This window comes from Bos mutus, chromosome 10 (assembly GCF_027580195.1).
Source record: "Bos mutus isolate GX-2022 chromosome 10, NWIPB_WYAK_1.1, whole genome shotgun sequence".
Classification (NCBI taxonomy): domain Eukaryota; kingdom Metazoa; phylum Chordata; class Mammalia; order Artiodactyla; family Bovidae; genus Bos; species Bos mutus.
This window is the reverse complement of record NC_091626.1, coordinates 90,661,356-90,681,554: the sequence shown is the minus strand read 5'-3', so window position 1 is coordinate 90,681,554 and position 20,199 is coordinate 90,661,356.

The following is a 20,199-nucleotide window of genomic DNA, read 5'->3' as shown; positions in this document are numbered from 1 at the left end:
TTTTTATCAAATACAAAGCTGGATCAATGCTGAAACATTTCCCATTTATTCAAAAAATGTTCCATGAGCTTAATTTTTTTAATACATAATATTTGAAATATGCTCTCCATTTGAAACTCATCACTCCTTGAACCTTAAATTCAAAGATTCAATAAAATGATCCCAGAAGGAAAAAAATAGATGAATTAATTCATAAAGCTTATTTATAAAAAGGTAAAAATCTTATGCTTTTGTAAGCAAAAATATTTAAAATTTACTTTTCTAGGAACAGCAAAAATGGGTCTTTTGCCTTTCAAGGGAAAACTTATTTCATGCACTGAGTCATCCTTCCTTTTCTGCCCTAGCTCTCTCTAGTCTCTTAGGAATCAGTTAAGAGAGACTGAATTTAGAAATGATTAGTTTTCCTCTACATAGAATTTGAACAGTATTATGAAATAAATATTCATTACAACAAACATAGAGAAAACCATACAAGAAAATTGGCTTGAGCTGGGTAATAAGATACTCTTTTTTTTCCCCCCATAGGGAAGCATTGCTTTTAAATATTTAGGTTCAAAACAGCTAAGAACAAATAATACTCTGCTCAGAAATATCTCTTAGTTAGCAATACGATTTTCAATCAGGAAAAATCAGACTTTCATGTGTTTTATTAGAATTAATAACTTCCTGATCAAGTTAAATTTTGCCTGAAATCAGCCTAAAGAGGTAATTTCTTTTGGAACCTTATTTTTCGGAATCATTGTCTTCTAGAACCTCTTCCCATCTATAACTTGAGTGATTATCAGTCTTTTCAGTATGGTGGTCTGTGTGCAATCTCAGTTGCTAAGTCATGTCCACCTCTTTGTGACCCCATGGATTGTAGCCTGCCAGGCTCCTCTGTCCACAGGATTGCCCAGGCAAGAATGCTGGAGTAAGACGCTATATCTTTCTCCAAGGGATCTTCCAGACCCAGGGATTAAACCCACCTCTCTTGCATGGCAGGCAGATTCTTTACCACTGAGCCACCAGGGAAACCCTGTTTATAGCTTGTATCACTATAGCATGTCTGAATTTCGGAAAATGGAAAATTTTGATAATCAGAATTTTCAGGTTCTTGTTTGGTACTTTATACGTGATCTTTCTTAATGATTCCAGTTTATAGCCAGTGAGAATATTTCACATAAAAAAGTTTTATTGTTTAAGAAAGTTGGTGAAACAAAAAGCAGGTAGTTAGGTTATACTGCCACACCCATTCCTGTACCTCTTTCTTCTTCCTCTCAGCAATTTACATAAGGGTGCAACACCATCAACACATATGCATCCACTAAGAATAAGAACAGGAGATTTTTCTACTTTATTTTTTTAAACCATTTAAATTATTTGAATAAATTATGTCTTCAATTATATAATTCTCTCTTTCATCCAACTCATGTACACACTTAATATGAGACACTATATCTATGGCTGTAATTTTGGTAATTAAAGACATGCTCTGTTTTTTGTTTTTAACACCCATTAAATTTAATTTAGCAGTTTTGACTGTCTGAGTGAGATTGTTATGAATTAGACAAAGTCAAGCATTTTTGGTTATTTGTTGTTATTTTTCCCTCTTCTCAGAGAATCTCAAAATGCATTCTAAATTCTCCAGGTAACAGCAGCAATGAACTGTGTTTGAGGTGTCAAGGATCCCCCTCCTTTTGGAAATAGAAGGGTATCTAGTAGCTTCCTTTTAGAAAGTTGTGTTCTAAACAAGGAGCTAAATCTCCAACTCTGACACAGCTGTTTACCATTCTACAGTTGTTTCCCTGAAAGTCCATTACTTGGGACGTTGCTGTCATGTTCTTTTTTTATTTTTCTAGGCTCAAATACTCTCACACACACAGTGAGAAGGAGACAACAGAATGGAAAGCTGGATTCAAAATGTCACTTTCAAAAAAATAACAAGATGTCCTCACTGGAATTACATTTTTTCCAGCTCTTGCTCTTTGAAAATCTTTAAGCTTCTTTATTCTTCCAAATTACTTTTATTGGATACAGATACTTCATAGGAGAAACCTAGCATGTTTGTTAACAATTTCATCACAATGTAAGCTCTGCTATGAGCAGTCATATGGGGAATCATGTAAACTTTGCAAAATATTAGATCAATGGCACCCTGATAAAGATAAAGATAGATTGAGATAAGTAAGTAGAGAGATACATTCATACATACATACATACATATTCTTAGAAGGCATAAGATTAAGAAAATTTAAATATACCATATTCTTAAAAGATAAAACCCTCTAGAATTCTAAATCTGATTATAAGCCTGCTAAGCTCCTCTGTCCATGGAATTCTCCAGGCCAGAATACTGGAGTGGGTGGCCGTTCCCATCTCTTGGAGCTTTTTCAAACTCATGTCCATTGCGTTGGTGATGCCATCCAAGCATCTCACCCTCTGTCATCCCCTTCTCCTCCTGCCTTCAATCTTTCCCAGTGTCAGCGTCTTTTCTAATGAGTCAGCTCTTCGCATCAGGTGGCCAAAGTACTGCAGGTTCAGCTTCAACATCAGTCCCTCCAATGAACACCCAGGACTGATCTCCTTTACAATGGACTGGTTGGACCTCCTTGCAGTCCAAGGGACTCTCAAGAGTCTTCTCCAATACCACAATTTAAAAGCATCAATTCTTCGGTGCTCAGCTTTTTTTATAGTCCAACTGTCACATCCATATTTGACTACTGGAAAAACCATAATATTTACTATATGGACATTTGTCAGCAAAGTAACATCTCTGCTTTTTAATATGCTGTCTACGTTGGTCATAACTTTCCTTCCAAGGAGTAAGTGTCTTTTAATTCCATGGCTGCAATCACCATCTGCAGTGATTTTAGAGCCCAAGAGAGTAAAATCTTTCACTGTGTGTAGATACATTAAGTTTAAGAAGGAAAAGATGACCCATTATATCTCACTGAAAATGCTCTCTACTAACTTTTCTAATGTGATTTTTGAAAAATAGTTGCATATATTACATGTCAAGAAGCATAAGTACATGTGAAAGTACTGCAGAGTTTATGTGGAGGAGAAAATCATGTGATTGAGTTAAAATACCTGAAATTGAGTTAAGAAGTGACATAATGAAGATAGAATTTTCTCTTTTAAGCCACACTTTTATCCATCTTTACTTTTAAAATAATTATTATTTTACCTACATCTATTTCAAACAAGTGTGTTCAATTTTTAATAGTAATCAAGCAGACCCTTGAAAGAAAAATCCAGTATCTTTCTTAGAACACCACACACAGTGAAGGTGACACATGCTTACTCCATGATTAAAGCTTCATTCAGTTTACATCCCCACTTTTTAGAACCACCCAAGGGTAACATAGTTGTTGAGTACAACTCAGATAAAAGTGATTTGTATCATGTAAGAAATACTACAATTGTGTTCCCAGTGGGGACTGCCACACTGGATGCATAATTTTCATCTTTTGAAGGTATGGGAATAAATAAAACAATAGTCAATTAAGGTTATACAAACAGTCTCTCTTATCACAGAGTTTGGTAAATAGATTTTGTTAACAATGGACCTAGTTAATGCAAATACCTTAGCAAAGAACCCAAGTTTATAGTTGCATACTTTTACCTGAATCATAAAGCATGCAAAATAACGTTCATCCTGTAGATAGTAACTCTTGGAAGGAAATTAAAAGCTATCAAAAAATCATATGAAAGGGAGCATTTATGTATTTAGGTTGTAATGACAAATTGCTTAAGATTATTTCAGCTATCAATTAAAGGAAAGCCATTCAAAGTGGTTTAGGTCAAGGAAAAAAATGTGTTTATTTCACAGAAAGATCCAGAGATAATATAATAGCATTCAGGTGAGTCTTGATCAAGTGACTAAAAACAATGTCACCAAGACTTCTATCTTCCCATTTTTGTGTCGTGGCTACTGCTCTATTGGCTTCATACTCGGTGTCCACTTGATAGCCCCAGGGACTCTAGGCTTATTTCATTTCTATGGCCAGCAGTCTCAGAAGGAAAAACAGCTCTTCCCCTAGAGTAGTGATTCTTGCCTGGCAATAATTCTGCTCCTCAGGACACAGTTGGCAACGTCTGTGTATATACATATTGCTTGTCACAACTGGGTTATGAGGGTGATGGAATCTAGTGAGTAGGGGCCACAGATGCTACCAACATCTTACAATGCACAGGATAGCTCCCCAAGAAAAAGGAATTATCTATCCACCAATATCAGTAGTGCTAAGGTTGAGAAATCCTCCTGAAACATCTAAGTCCACACTGTTTGATACATCACCACTAGTCACAAGAGGCTATTGAGCAACTAACATATGATCCATACAAACTGAGATATGCTTCAAGTGTAAAATACACATCATATTTTGAAGGTATTATGAAAAATGAATGCAACATTTCTCATTAACAATTTTACATTGATCTGTTAAGATGGTACTATTTTGAACATTTGTGTAGAATAAAATATTTTATTTAAACATTGTATCTTTTTTCTTCTCTTAAAATGTGATTACTAGATAATTCTTTTATATGCTATTGTAAATGAGTTGTATTCTTAATTTCATTTTTGAGTTACTCATTTCTGAAGCATGAAGAAACAACTGTTTTGTATATTGATCTTGCTGATTTGATTTTGTTGATTATCTTGCTGATTATTATTTTGCTGATCAGCTGATTGACTTTGCTGATTATATCTTACAGATTTTTTAAAGTATGACTTTATTAGACTTTTCCATATATAAGTTCATTTTTTTGTTCAGTCACTCAGTCGTGCCCAAATCTGTGACCCCATGAATTGCAGCATGCCAGGCTTTCCTGTCCTTCACCATATACATTCATGTTATTTGCAATTGGACTAGCTTCAGTTCTTCCTTTGCAATCTCCATTTTTCCAGCTTACTTGTTCTGGCTAGCTTTGTTGTTGTTGCTGTTCAGTCATTAAGTCATGCCTAACTCTTTGCAACCCCATGGAATGCAATATGACAGGCTCCCCTGTCTGCCACTATCTCCCAGAGAGTGCTCAAATTCATATCCATAGAGTCACTGATGCTATCTAACCATCGCTTCGTCTACCACCCTTTTCTCCTGCCTTCAATCTTTCCCAGCATCTGGGGTCTTTTCCAGTGAGCAGCTTTTGGCATCAGATGGAAAAAGTATCAGAGCTTCAGCTTCAGTATCAGTCCTTCCAAAGAATACTCAGGGTTGATTTCCTTGAAGACTGACTGGTTCGATCTCCTTGCAGTCCAAGGGACTCTCAAGAGTCTTCTTCAGCACCACAGTTTAAAAGCATCAATTCTTTGGTGCTCATCTTTCATGGTCCAACACTCACATCTGTACATGACTGCTGGAAAAAACATAGCTTTGACTATATGGAATATTTTAAGCAAAGTGATCCCTCTCCCAACAGAGGTTCATCTTTGTTGATAAAGGTTCATCTAGTCAAAGCTATGGTTTTTCCAGTAGTCATCTATGAATGTGAGAGTTGAGCCATAAAGAAAGCTGAATGCCGAAGAATTGATGATTTTGAAGTGTGGTGTTGGAGAAGACTCTTGAGAGTCCCTTGGACTGCAAGGAGATCCAACCAGTCCATTCTAAAGGAAATCGGTCCTGAATATTCATTGGAAGGGCTGATGCTGGAGCTGAAACTCTGATACTTTGGCCACCTGATATGAAGAACTGACCCATTTGAAAAGACCCTGATGCCGGGAAAGATTGAAGGCAGGAGGAGAAAGGAACAACAGAGGATGAGATGGTTGGATGGCATCTCTGACTCTATGAACATGAGTTTGAGTAAGCTCCAGGAGTTGGTGATGGACAGGGAAGCCTGGAGTGCTGCAGTCCATGGGGTCTCAAAGAGTTGGAAACAACTGAGCTACTGAACTGACTGACTGATATCTCTGGTTTTGCTATGCTGTATAGGTTTGTCATAGTTTTCCTTCTAAGGAACATGTATCTTTTAATTTCATGGCTGCACTCAGCATCTGCAGTGACTTTGGAGCTCAAGAAAATAAAACCTGTCACTACTTCCATTTTTTTCCCCCACTTATTCACCATGAAGTGATGGGACCGGATGTCATGATCTTAACTTTTTGAATGTTGCATTTTAGCCATTTTTTCACTCTCCTGTTTCACCTTCATCAAGAATCTCTTTAGTTCCTCTTCTCTTTCTGTCATTAGAATGGTATCATCTTCATATCTACAGCTGGAGCATTTATTATTATGTTAAATGGAAGATACTAGAGCTGACCTCAAGGGACAAATTTGAGTCTTTAATTATTAAGTATAATAGTACTTGTGTGGAATTTTCATATTTGCCTTTTATCAGAGAACATTTCCTTCTATTCTTTTTTTTTAAATTTTATTTAATTTAACTTTACAATATTGTATTGGTTTTGCCATATATCAAAATGAATCTGCCACATGTATACATGTGTTCCCCATCCTGAACCCTCCTCCTTCCTCCCTCCCCATACCATCCCTCTGGGTCATCCCAGTGCACCAGCCCCAAGCATCCAGTATAGTGCATCGAACCTGGTCTGGCGACTCGTTTCATATATGATATTATACATATTTCAATGCCATACTCCCAAATCATCCCACCCTCTCCCTCTCCCACAGAGTCCAAAAGACTGTTCTATACATCAGTGTCTCTTTTGCTGTCTCATACACAGGTTTACTGTTACCGTCTTTCTAAATTCCATATATATGCATTAGTATACTGTATTGGTGTTTTTCTTTCTGGCTTACTTCACTCTGTATAATAGGCTCCAGTTTCATCCACCCCATTAGAACTGATTCAAATGTATTCTTTTTAATGGCTGAGTAATATTCCATTGTGTATATGTACCACATCTTTCTTATCCATTCATCTGCTGATGGACATCTAGGTTGGTTCCATGTCCTGGCTATTGTAAACACTGCTGTGATGAACATTGGGATACACGTGTCTCTTTCAATTCTGGTTTCCTCTTCTTATATTTTTTTAGTTTATTTATCATGAAAACATGTGAGATTTTATCAAGGTCTTTTTCTGCATCTATAGAAATTACTTTTTTTTTTTTTTTTTAGCTGTTGCTATGGTATGGACACTGACCAGTTTTTTTCTGTATTGAACCACCTTCAAAATTCTGGGTTAAATCCCACTTGGTCATGGTGTTTAATAATTTTAATATGTTTCTGGATTAGGTTTGCTGGGATCTGTCAAGGGATTAATATTTATATAAGATATAAGATAATTGGCCTGTAGTTTTCTGTTCTTGTGATGTCTTTGTCTGGCTTGCCTATAAGGGAAATGCTGGCCTCATAGATTGTTTTAGCAAGTATGCTTACCTCTTCTATTCTTTTGAAGTTTGTGAAAGATTGGCATTAACTTTTCATTATAACACTTGGCAGAATTCAACGGTGAAGTCTTCTTGGTCTTGTGTTCTGTTGTTGGAAGCTTGTTTGTTTTAACTGATTCAATCCTTTTACTTGTTATAGATTTACTCTAATTTTCTATTTCTCTTTGACTCAGTGTCAGTTGAGTGTGTACTTGTAGGAATTTGTTTTGTACTGCTACTGTTACAGAGAGCTGTTATTTTTGAGTCTACCACTGAGGTTGGGAGTGGGAAATGGGAGAAGGGCAAATTAAAAGCTGTGTTTTTACTGCTCTTCAGTAATTTTTATAAACTACTTTCCAAGTCACTTTTGACAGAGTTACAACAAGTTGATTCTGATGGTTTTGCCAGCATTTTAGTTTATTTTATTGAGGAATGGATTTTGGAGTTTATAACACCCAATTATGTTTTTTCATAATGGTTTTTTCCAGTGGTCATGTATGGATGTGAGAGTTGGACTGTGAAGAAGGCTGAATGCTGAAGAATTGATGCTTTTGAACTGTGGTGTTGGAGAAGACTCTTGAGAGTCCCTTAGACTGCAAGGAGTTCCAACCAGTCCATTTTGAAGGAGATCAGCCCTGGGATTTCTTTGGAAGGAATGATGCTAAAGCTGAAACTCCAGTACTTTGGCCACCTCATGTGAAGAGTTGACTCATTGGAAAAGACTCTGATGCTGGGAGGGATGGGGGCAGGTGGAGAAGGGGACGACAGAGGATGAGATGGCTGGATGGCATCACTGACTCGATGGATGTGAGTCTAAGTGAACACTGGGATTTGGTGATGGACATGGAGGCCTGGCATGCTGTGATTTATGGGGTCACAAAGCGTCGGACACGATTGAGTGACTGAACTGAACACCAATTTTATTGATATCAGTCTATATTTCATTCAATCTAGATTTTAACCTCTTTCTGTGACTGCTAAAACAAACAAAAAATATTCTTTATTAACTGGAACTGACTTTTATTTCTTCTCCTAAATACTTTAAAAATATCTGCAATGTAACACTATTTTTGGCTTTATTTCAATTATATTTGCAACATAAACTAAATAATTATGATACCTCTAATCTCATACTTATTTACACAAATGCAAAATAAAACAAGCCTTGACAGAGATAGTGGAGAGTTTTTGGAACTATTCTAAATTTCTGAACATTGGTGGAGCTGATTTAATAGGAAAAGCCAGCAAATCACAATTTAGCAAATTTGCTTATAATTTTTTTACATGTATGTGTCATAGCTATTGACATTTTAATCTTATTTTCTTTTACAATTTATTGTATGTATTGGTTTTTTCACATCACCCATAAATATATAAAGAGTAGCTATTTCTGTCATTTCACTCATTTTTTTCCTTCTTGTTAAATGCAAAGAAAATACATCCAGAAATAAAAAGGAGGTAGGGAGGAATATGTATGTAGAGTTGTAAGGTCTATTTCTTTTTTTCTTGTATAAAAATTCAAAAATAAACTGTATTGGCAAGTGAGAGAAAAAAATTATTAAGCACAAATCTTAATTATAGAACCTCCTCAATTTTTTTGAATAAATGATTTTTTAAATATATAATTGTGTGAATATGCTGAAGTATGTTCAATTAGCCTCTTTTGGGAGGATGCTTGTGCTGTTTTTAATATTTTCTTTTACAAATAAATTTGTGTATACATTTTTTTTTGTATATGTAAACTTTATTTCAATTGTTTTTCCTTTTTTTGACTTTTACAAATAAAATTCTTAGATAAAATATGAAAGGTTATGGATGTTTATTAAATACTTCCAGATAATTTCCAAAATATATTCTTCATTTTGCATTCTCATGAGCAGTTTTGAAGATGTCAGATTTTTTATCATCTTGCTGAAGAGTGTGTGTTGACAAATTTTGGATCTTGCCAATCAGAAATATAAACAGTCTCATCTCTGGAAAAATTTAATTTGGATCTGAACATCTTCTCAGATGCTCATAAGTCTTTAAACAGTTTTTAATTTTTGAAATCTGTGTATTATTTTGTAAAATTATTGCTAAGTGACTTTTAGTATTTTTATTCTTGGGTCTATTAGCTTCTTTTTTAAGATAAAAATAAAAGGCAACAGATATGTTTCTTCCAGCTTACAGTCTGAAAGACCGTAAGAACAACTCCGGTGTTCCTATCATGCAAAACTTTTTTTTTTTTTCTCTCTTTGTTTGTTTTGCTTTAATGGAACCAATTATCTTTTACTTCCTCTGTTTTTTTTCAGACAAAGTTAGAAAGCTGACTCCAATCCCAGGTAACACCTTTTTCTCATGTTTACTTCCCCTGCTTGTATGATTTTATATTTATATCACTGAAGTTGTTGGGGGTTACTATGTTGCATAGTGTGTGTTATGGACCCAACTTTTTCTTTGCCCAAATGACTATATAGCTGTTCCAATGCTATTTATTGAAATGTTAATCTATTTTTGCAGTATTTTAAATGCCAGTCTTACATAAAATTTTCAAATATTCTTGGATCTCTTTCTGAATTTTTTATTCCATATAATTGGTCTGTCTATTCCTACAGACATAGTAGTATAGAATAGTAAAGTTCTATACTATTTTAATTTTAGAGATTTTATAGAATGTTCACATATCTGGTAGACTTAATCAACCTTCATCACTTCCTTTTTCAGGACATGCTTGACAGACACTAACCTTTAATAAGGACAGGTAGCAGAGAAGGAAAAAAAAATTGTGATTTGGAATCTATTCCATCAAGTATTTGCTAGAGAATTAAAAGATAGCTTCATTATTCTGACACAAGCACTCACTATATACACAGTAAGGTGGTAACTTATTTATAATGGCAACATCTTTAAGACTGCAACTTTATAATCACAATCTTTGTGGTATCCAAGCTACAACTTTACCAATTGTGAAACTGTGGGCAGATTACACTACAACATATTGTTGCACTGAATGTTAAAAATAGAAAATGTATATCAGCTTAGCACAGTGATTGGTAAATTAAAAATTCTCAATAAAATTCATAATTTATTGAGATGGCTTTTTCTATCTTAAATATTAAGTATAGAACCTATTTTTAAAATAATTTGTTTATATACACTAAATCTGTATGGATTATCAAGAAAATTCTCAAAAATCAAGGGCTTTCTCCTCATTTTTTCACATTTCCCTAGTCTCTCAGAGAGTAAAAAATCTGCCTGCAATGTAGGAAATCTGGGTTTGATCCCTGGGTCAAGAAAATCCCCTGGAGAAAGGAATGGCAACCCACTTCAGGATCCTTGCCTGGAGATTTCTATGGGCCAGAGGAGCCCAGCAGGCTACAGTCCATGGGGGTGCAAAATCTTATTTACTGAGCTAAATTTAAATAAAAGGAAACTGTAATCCAGAGAGATGCATAATATGCCTGGGATTCTATAGAAAAGTACTGACAAAGTCAGAAAGCAAATCAGTTTTTTCAATTGATCTTCTCCCTTCTGTAAGTTTAGAGTAGGACCAAATGATACAAATTTCTTCTCAAACTCCATGGTTGAATTTAAAATACAGAAATATGTGTTTTATCCTAGAGAAGCTAACCTTTGTAATGCTTTGAATTTTTAAAAATTTCTTTTATTTTCACATTCCCCTATTGCTATATTTTTTTCCATTTCATTCTATCTCACGCATAATATAAAGTTGGAAAGTTTAAATGAATTGGTTAGAATTTATCCACCCAAACTCTATCACCAATAATAAAACCTGGTTCTTATCCTGGCATTATTAAGTTGCGGTTTCACACTAACAATTTAAACTCTTCAGCTGGAAAGCTGCTAGTTCAATACAATTTATCTTCATATTTGGCTGATGAAGTATATATAAAAATCATCACATCATAAATTCTCACATATCTTGGTGCTGTCAGCTTAATCAAGCCAGCTGCATCCTTGTTTCTGCAACAGGCACTAGTCCACAGAAGGGGTGGATCTACAACATGTCATATTTCAGAGTACACTGAGTGCAGTTTTACACATCAGGAGAATTTATCTCTAAAACAAATTACTGTCTTCCTGAAGTTAAGAATCATTGGTGGAAACCTCCTTCCTCACTGACCTGGTAAGTAGGTTCTCTAAGAGTGATTTGCATAGTATATTACAAAATGAGAAGAGAAACCTAAAATCAGCACCCAACCTCAAAGCTTTCTCACCCAGAGTATGTAAATCCAGCATTACAAGGGCAAGTCACTGTAGGGTAACATTGAAAGGTGAACAGTATTTTGGAAGCTTTTCAAATTAAACATTCATCCTTTAGTAACATCTTAGCTTGACTGTGATGCACAAATTAGCTTTGATAAAATGCATGGATCAGATGGTGGTTATTGCCAGTAATTCACTGAAAAGAAAAAAGATGACAAACAACTGTGTTGGTTTTAAATACACTTTCTCAGATTCTTTCCTATCATTTGGATTTAGCAGATCAAGGGAGTGGTTTGAGATTTTAAATTTTACAATCACCCCAGATAAATCTGACACATTTGGTCCAGGGAGCACTCTGAGATACTCTGGAAAAAGAAGAAGGCATCGCATGACATTTTCATGGTGAAAGCCTGGAAGCAGCATGTGGCTACCAAGGAATAAAGGGGAAACTTTATGGTTTTACTCAGGATTCATCAGGAATGATTATAGCAGTGGAGGGATGTCTTTTAAAATGCCAATAGCTTACAATCCTGATAGCATATTAGCCAACAAGTTATCACAAAGTAAAGTAACTTAAGAAAAGAAAGAAAGTGAAGTCGTTCTGTCGTGTCCGACTCTATGCAACCCTATGGGCTGTAGACTACCATGCTCCTCTGTCCATGGGATTTTCCAGGCAAGAATACTGGAGTGGGTTGTCGTTTCCTTCTCCAGGGGATCTTTCCGACCCAGGGGTTGAACCCGGGTCTCCCGCACTGTAGGCAGACACTTTACCATCTGAGCCACTAGGCAAGTCCAAAGTAACTTAAGGTAAAACCAATCTATGATTTTTCATGAGGCCAGTGACGAATGGTCTCAGCCAGGTCAGTTAGTTTGCTGGTCTCTCTTTTAGCCACTTGTGAAGTTGCAAATGGGAGCACATGGTCCTGACACTCTCAGGATAGCCTTATTTATATGCCTGGCATTGACACTGGCTGAGGTCTTCCCTGGGGGCTTAGTGGTAATGGTAAAGAATTTTCCTGCCAAGCAGGAGGTGTGAGTTCAATCCCTGGTGGGTAATATACCCTGGAGAAGAAAATGGCAACCAACTCCAGTATTCTTGCCTGGGAAATCCTAGGGACAGAAGAGTCAGGTGGACCAAAGTCCATGGGGTCACAAAAAGAATTGGACAGGACTTAGCGACTAAGCAAGAAAATGGGCTGAGGCAGGCCACATATGTCTTTTCTTCCTTTAGAGAACTAGACAAGCTTCCTCACAGAATAGTTCCACAGAACTAAAGGGAACCTACCAGATATCTTAAGTTGCTAGAACATACACTTCATCACTTTTGCCATATTCTGATGATCAAAATAAATACAGGCAACCTTGGTTCAACTGACACAGAAATAGTTTACAAAGTCTGATTAAAGACAAGGTACATCATGAGAAATGCTGGGCTGGAAGAAGCACAAGCTGGAATCAAGATTGCTGGGAGAAATATCAATAACCTCAGATATGCAGAGGACACCACCCTTATGGCAGAAAGTGAAGAGGAACTCAAAAGCCTCTTGATGAAAGTGAAAGAGGAGAGTGAAAAAATTGGCTTAAAGCTCAACATTCAGAAAATGAAGATCATGGCATCTGGTCCCATCATTTCGTGGGAAATAGATGGGGAAACAGTGCCAGACTTTATTTTTGGGGACTCCAAAATCACCGTAGATGGTGATTGCAGCCATGAAACTAAAAGACTCTTACTCCTTGGAAGAAAAGTTGTGACCAACCTAGACAGCATATTCAAAAGCAGAGACATTACTTTGCCAACAAAGGTCTGTCTAGTCAAGAATATGGATTTTCTAGTGGTCGTGTATGGATGTGAGAGTTGGACTGTGAAAGAAAGTTGAGCGGCAAAGAATTAATGATTTTGAACTGTGGTGTTAGAGAAGACTCTTGAGAGTCCCTTGGACTGCAAGGAGATCCAACCAGTCCATTCTGAAGGAGATCAGCCCTGGGTGTTCTTTGGGAGGAATGATGCTGAAGCTGAAACTCCAGTACTTTGGCCACCTTGTGCAAAGAGTTAGCTCATTGGAAAAGACTCTGATGCTGGGAGGGATTGGGGGCAGGAGGAAAAAGGGACGACAGAGGATGAGATGGCTGGATGGCATCACCGACTCGATGAATATGAGTTTGGGTGAACTCCGGGAGATGGTGATGGACAGGGAGGCCTGGCGTGCTGCGATACATGGGGTTGCAAAGAGTCGGACACGACTGAGCGACTGAACTGAACTGAACTGAACTGATGAAAACACAAAGCTGGAAAAAATTCTGGTAGCCATTTTCAAATGCGATCTACCCAAACTTGAATGAATTTACATAAAGCATTTTTATATATTAGAAAATTGATCTTTATAAGTAAATAAACTAATCATCCATTGAGCAAAAACTATTGGACAGAATTTAACATATGTTTGCTGTGTAACACATGAATTGCAGTAGAATTCATAGTTAATTTTAGAATTCTGTGTTTAAGATCTCAGAAATGGGAGCTAAAAATGTACAGAACAATCTCTTTTCTAATTTTGAAACTGAATGTATTAAATGAATATGTAATTAATGTTCTATTTCATTTATTCACTAATTTTTAAAGACTTTGCAACAACCTATTTAACAACTAATATCCATGTATAGATGTAAAATAAGCTTTGTTAGATATTCTTATATATAGGGGAAAACATTATTGGGGATGAATAATCTTGATTATGGATAAAATAAAACCCCAAAAAGAAAATATCTAAGTCCATTTCTCATCAAGCATTTTCAACCCTTTAAAAATTACATTCCCATGACTCCTCCCAAGGAGAGAAAATTCTGATTGTGTACTTAAAAGAAACCATGAAAATAAAGCCAATTAAGGTATCTGTTGATGGTTATAGTTACTGAGATTGTTCTTTCTATAAATGTGAAATATACTTATAAGCCCCTAGAGGGTTATACAAAAGTTATTTTAGTGTTAGTACAGGTAATGAAAACAGCAGTGATAATACAGAATTTCAACACTGTAAATTAATATCTATCTATCATCTACATTGTTTCCACTCCCTATGGTGGTTTGGTGATTCTCTGAACCCATTTATTGTTGAACAAGCAAGGACTGTGTATCATCTGCACCTACATCTTCCTTTTCCCTTCTTATGAAAGACTGTGCTATTTTATTTTATAGTCATATATGTGGGAAAATAGTAAATGACAGGGTTCCAGGAATTGCATCTCTTGATACATTATCTGCATTGATGGAATGTTAGTAGCTCCTATACTCAGAATAGAATCTATGATGGCTGGGTTGGACTTTCCTGCTGCTTTTCACTTCTGTGCATAACAAAGAAGACTGCTTGAATAACTTTAAATTACTTAGCATGAGCTAATCTCATTCCTTGCAGGCAATATTAATGGCATAACATAGAATACAGTGACACAAAGGGGAGTATACTCTTGGAATAGAGAATAACATAGAGAATGATGTAGGAGGAAAAAAAAATCCCTGCTATATTGCTGAGAAAGTTACCATTTTTTCCTATTAAAAGAGTTATTTGTATGATTGTTAAAAATGATCACAAAAGAGAATAGCATTTTATTTCAGTGCAAATATGTTCACTTGTGAACACAGATAAATATCCTGACCTCAGATGTGTATTTCTGATAGGAATTCAGTGAATGCCATTTTTATCACCCTTGATCATGCTGAAAGATTTTTAAAGATTTGGTAGTTATAAATAAATACCTAACTAATACTTGTTGAGAAACCATTTGTCAAATACCATACAAGACTCCATGTACAACAACACATCTCTCCTTTTAAGGAGTTTAAAGTCAAGTTCAGCAGGAGGAAAGTTAATTGATCATTAAAACATGATCATTTAAATGGTCTTATAGAAGAAAGCACTGTGTGGCTCAGATAGTAAAGAATCTGCCTGCAAAGCAGGAGACCTGGGTTTGATCCCTGGTTCAGGAAGATTCCCTGGAGAAGGAAGTGACAACCCACTCCAGTATTCTTGCTTGGAGAATTCCATAAACAGAGAAGCCTAGCAGGCTATAGTTTATGAGGTCCCAAAGAGTTGGACATTACTGAGCAACTTTCACTTTCACTTTTTCATTGAAGAAAGCGCAGGATGTTATGATGCCCACCTTACATGTTATCATGAAGCATAGGACAGCTGCTTCAGATATTATATCATGAAGGCTTCTAGAGGAGGTATCTCTTGAGATGAGTTATGAATCATGAGTTAATATTTCAGTTCAGTTCAGTTCACTCACTCAGTCATGTCCAACTCTTTGGGACCCCATGAATTGCAGCATGCCAAGCCTCCCTGTCCATCACCAACTCCCGGAGTTTACCCAAACTCATGTCCATCGAGTCAGTGATGCCATCCAGCCATCTCATCCCCTGTCATCCCCTTCTCCTCCTGCCCCCAATCCCTCCCAGCATCAGGGTCTTTTCCAATGAGTCAACTCTTCGCATGAAGTGGCCAAAGTATTGGAGTTTCAGCTTCAGCATCAGTCCTTCCAATATTTCGTAATTAAAAAAAAAAAACAAAAAACAGGATATTCTGGTTTGAACAAATAGTGTGGACATTCACACATAGCATAAAGACTGTATTATATGCTATTCAATTCAGTTCAGTCTCTCAGTCATGTCCAACTCTTTGCGACCCCATGGACTGCAGCACACCAGGCCTCCCTGTCCATCACCAACTCCTGGAGTTTACTCAAACTCATGTCCATTGAGTTGGTAATGCCATCCAACCATCTCATCCTCTACCGTCCCCTTTTCCTCCCACCTCCAATCTTTCCCAGCATCAGAGGCTTTTCAGATTAGATGGTATTAGTGCTCCACTTATATCTAGTCCAAGCTCAACTCTAGTCTGTGCAGATTTCATGTTAGGGCAAGTCCATGTGACTTGTTTTGTTTTGTGGTATATATGTATATCATATTATTTTTTAAATCCATTCATCTTCTGATGGACACAATCAGATTGCTTCCACACTGAGTACTTATAATAACACTTCTAGAAACATGGGCTTGCATTGTTGTTATTGTTCCCTTGCTCAGCCCTGTCCAACTCTTTGGGACCCCATGGACTACAGCATGCAAGTCTTTCCTGTCCTTAACTATCTTTGAGTTTAGTCAAACTCATGTCCATTGGGTCGAGGATGTCAAACAACCATCTTATCCTCTATTGCCCCCTTCTTCTCCTGCCCTCAATCTTTCCCAGCATGAGGATCTTTTCCAATGAGTCAGCTCTTCACGTCAGGTGGTCAAAGTATTGAGCTTCAGCTTCAGCATCAGTCCTTCCAATGAATATTCAGAGTTGATTTCCTCAAGACGGACTGGTTGGATCTCCTTGCTGTCCAAGGGATTCTCAAGTCTTTTCCAACACCACAGTTCAAAAGCATCAATTCTTTCACACTCAGCCTTCTTTATGGTCCAGTTGTAGCATCCGTACATGACTACTGAGGTTGCATACATCTTTTAAAATTAGTGTTTTTGTTTTCTTCCCATAAATACCCAAAATAGATTTCCTGAATCTTATGGTAGTTCTAGTTGCATTTTTTTTTTTAAGGAACATCCTCACTATTTTCTCTAGTGGCTGCCCTAATTTTCATTCCCATCTAAAGTTCATGAGGGTTTTCTTTTCTTTACATCCTCCCCAACATTTGTTATTTCATCATGTTGATAATAGCCATTCTGACAGGTGTGAGGTGATATTTTATTGTGGTTTTAATTTATATTTCCCTGATGATTAGTGATGTTTAGCATCTTTTCATGTACCTCTTGGCAATATGTATGTATTCCCTGAAAAAATATCTATTTATGTTATCTGCACATTTGTAAATCGGTAATGCTTTCTTGATATTGAGGTATGTGTGCTCATTATATATTTTTTATGTTAACCTTTTCTGAGAAATATCATTTGCAAACACCTTCTCCCATTCAGTCATTTGTCTTTTTATTTAATTGATCGTTTCCTTCACTGTGCCAAATGTTTTTAATTTGATGAAGTCCATTTTGTTTACTTTTTAAATTTTGTTGCCCTTGACTAAGTAGTCAGAACCAAAAATATATTGCTGAAAATGTTTTCTTCTAAGACTTTTATTGTCTCAGATTGTATAGTCAAGATTTTAATTGATTTTTAGTTTATTTTAATATGATGTGAAAAAAATTGTACATTTTTATTCTTTTGAATGCAACTGTCCAGTTTTTCTAGTACCATTTACTGAATAGGCTGTCTTTTTTTTCCCCCTTCATATTCTTGCCTTTTTGTAGGTTAACTGATCATTTACATGTGGGTTTATTTCTTGGTTCTCCCCTATGTTCAACTGATGTATGTGATTGTTTTTGTGTATCCCATGTATGGACTTTTCATCTCATACTTACAAAATTTTCTGAGATAAGTTCTACAAGTTCCCCCACTATACAGAGGAGAAAGCCAATCATGGAATGATTAAGTGCTATATATTAGATTTAGGTAAAAACGGTAATAGCAAATGGTTAAACAGGGGATCTAGAATATAAATATCTCAGATGCTTTGAAGAATGTCGAGTCTTGGAAAATAGGGGAAGCAAAAGTGAGGAAGAAGAAAGAGTTTGAGCATGTTGAAGAACAATTAAGGAAAGTATAACCCTCAATCATAATCTCGGTGGAAGGGATAGTAGAAGGGGAAGATATGTCCCCAGTGATATGCTAAATTGCAATAAAATAATTATAATCATCATTTTTGTTTTTTTCATACTATACCATCAGGCACTCTGCCATCAGGCTTTCCAGATTCAATCCCTGGGTCAGGAAGATCCCCTAGAGAAAGTCATTGCAACCCACTACAGTAGTCCTATCTGGAAAATCCCACGGACAGAGGAGCCTGGCAGGGACCCTGGAGTCCACAGGGTCACAAAAATACACACACAACTGAAGCAACTTAGCCCTCATGCACATCCCATCAGGCACGGTATTGTAAGAATGCTTTATTATTACAGAAACATTCAGTGCTGTTATCAGACGCATTTTACCAAATATACACCTGAAGACTATTTCTTTTAACAGAAGATATATAGGACCTGAGAGGCAGAATGTTACTTTAGAATTTTAATGTCACTTTACTTGTTTAAAGTATTGGTTTAAACTTGTTTATTGGTTTACACTATCTTCTGTCATCTATTGCCTGCCTGGCTGGGCTATTTTTTTAAATTAATTTATTTTAATTGGAGGTTAGTTACAACATTGTGGTGGTTTTTGCCACACATGGACATGAATCAGCCACAGGTGCACATGTGTTCCCCCATCCTGAAACTCCTCCCACCTCCCTCCCCACCCCATCCCTCTGGGTTGTCCCAGAGCACCAGCTTTGAGTGCCCTGTTTCATGAATTAAACTTGCACTGGCCATCTATTTAACATATGGTAATATATACATTTCAATGCTATTCTCTCATATCGTCCCACCCTCACCTTCTTCCACACAGTACAAAAGTCTATTCTTTGCATCTGTGTGTCTTTTGCTGTCTTGCATATAGGGTTGTTGTTACTGCCTTTCAAAATTCCGTATGTATGTGTTAGTATATTGTATTAGTGTTTCTCTTTCTGGCTTACTTCACTCTACTGAGGTGTTGGAGAAGACTCTTGAGAGTCCCTTGGACAGCAAGAAGATCCAACCAGTCCATTCTGAGGAAAGCAGTCCTGAATATTAATTGGAAGGACTGGTGCTGAAGCTGAAACTCCAATACTTTGGCCACCTGATGTGAAGACATGACTCATTAGAAAAGACCCTGATGCTGGGAAAGATTGAAGGTGGGAGGAGAAGGGGATGGCAGAGGATGAGATGGTTGGATGGCATCATTGACTCAATGGACATGAATTTGAGTAAACTCCAAGAGTTGGTGATGGACAGGGAGGCCTGGTATGCTGAAGTCCATGGGGTTGCAAAGAGTTGGACATGACTGAGTGACTGAACTGAACTGAACTCACCCTGTATAATAGGCTCCAGTTTCATCCACCTCATTAGAACTGATTCAAATGTGTTCTTTTTAATAGCTGAGTAATATTCCATTGTGTATATGTACCACAACTTCCTTATCCATTCATCTGCATATGGACATCTAGGTTGTTTCCATGCCTTAGCTATTGTAAACGGTTCTGCAATGAACATTGGGATACTTGTATCTCTTTCAATTCTGGTTTTCTTGGTGTGTATGCCCAGCAGTGGGATTGCTGGGTCTTATGGCAGTTCTGTTTCCATTTTTTTAAGGAATCTCGACAGTGTTCTCCATAGTGGCTGTACTAGTTTGCATTCCCACTAACAGTGTAAGAGGGTTCCCTTTTCTCTGCACCCTCTCCAGCATTTACTGTTTATAGACATTTTGACAGCAGCCATTCTAACCGGCATGAGTTTGCACCTCATTGTGCTTGTGATGTGCATTTCTCTGCTAATGAGCGATGTTGAGCATCTTTGCATGCGTTTGTTAGCCATCTGTATGCTTTCTTTGGAGAAATGTCTGTTTAGTTCTTTGGCCCATTTTTTGATTGGGTTGTTTATTTTTCTGGTATTGAGCTGTTATAGGCTACTTGTATAGTTGGGAGATTAATTCTTTGTCAGTTACTTTGTTTGCTATTATTTTCTGCCATTCTGAAGGCTGCCTTTTTACCTTGCTTATAGT